A 1,163-nucleotide genomic window follows, 5' to 3' on the forward strand; every position below is an offset into this window, starting at 1 on the left:
ATAGGGCATAGACTACAGAGTTAGGTTTTCTTTTTTCATAATGCAAAGTGGTGGCCTTCGGGTTTATTTTTACCAAGAGGGGTTGATTCTTTGGTGGCTTCTTATTGTATTATGTCTTTTCCTAGATAGTAATTTAAATTTTTTATTGTGAACACTTAAAGCATGATTAAAAGTTGGTTGAGACGGTAATTGTGTCATGTTATAATAGCAAGAGGTCACGGGTAACATAGGTGACACGTGGCGTGTATACATTGTCACACACGCCTTTTAATATATTTGTATAGATATACGGCACGCACAATATTCAAGGTTGAACTTTGACCATTAATTACTCTCAGTTCTTGTTGATAAAAATTTAAAAGAAAATATGCTATTATTATAATATTTTTCAAGATCAATGTAATGGTATAATTTTTTAATTTTTCTTTGTCGTATTATAGAAATATTTGTCGTCAAAGATAATTATGAGTTTAATTTGAGTTTGAAGTCGTACCAGCTCAAAGAGCAAAAACATCAGTCAAATCGTGAACTTTTATTTATTTTGACAGACAAGGGCATTTGGTCTAGTGGTATGATTCTCGCTTAGGGTGCGAGAGGTCCCGAGTTCAATTCTCGGAATGCCCCTTTATTTTTATTTTTACCCCACTGTCTTCCTTACTTTACTTCGCCAGTTCCGAGGCTTCCCACAAGATAAAGCATGTCTAGCGGTTACCACAAAATTTTTCCAAACAATAAAACTTCTTTTCTTTCGGCAAATAAATCAATTGAACATTGTCAAAGAGCAAATCCAAGCTTAGCTAACAGTTGTATACAATACTCCATAGAATTAACTAATTGCTAGTGGATCAGCTATAGAAGAAAAAAAAAAAAAACCCTAGCCTCCTCTCTCTTTTTCTCTCTCTCAAACCCTAGCCTCTTCTACCCTTTCTTCATCAATTAGGGGCTGCCATGGATGTTTTCATCCATGGTAAGCCCCTTTTCCCCTTTTATTTCCAGTTTTTAATTTATTTTCTTGTTTTGTTCAATAAATTAGTATCTCTTTATGAGATTTTCTCAAACCCTGTTATGGGGTTTTTAGTTTCTGTTTTGGAAATCTCCTTCTCCCCTATGGGAGTTGTGAGTATGGATCTTTTGTTTTTTATGTATGAGAAATTATTCTCATT

General features: G+C 34.0%; 1 non-coding gene across 1 annotated transcript; it reads left to right on the forward strand.

Annotated features, from left to right (window-relative positions):
• The first annotated feature begins 552 nt into the window (after positions 1-552).
• Positions 553-624, forward strand: TRNAP-AGG (transfer RNA proline (anticodon AGG)). The gene has a single exon. It is a non-coding gene; the product is annotated as a tRNA-Pro (tRNA).
• Positions 625-1,163: the final 539 nt, after the last annotated feature.

Source organism: Beta vulgaris, chromosome 7 (assembly GCF_026745355.1).
Source record: "Beta vulgaris subsp. vulgaris cultivar EL10 chromosome 7, EL10.2, whole genome shotgun sequence".
NCBI lineage: Eukaryota > Viridiplantae > Streptophyta > Magnoliopsida > Caryophyllales > Amaranthaceae > Beta > Beta vulgaris.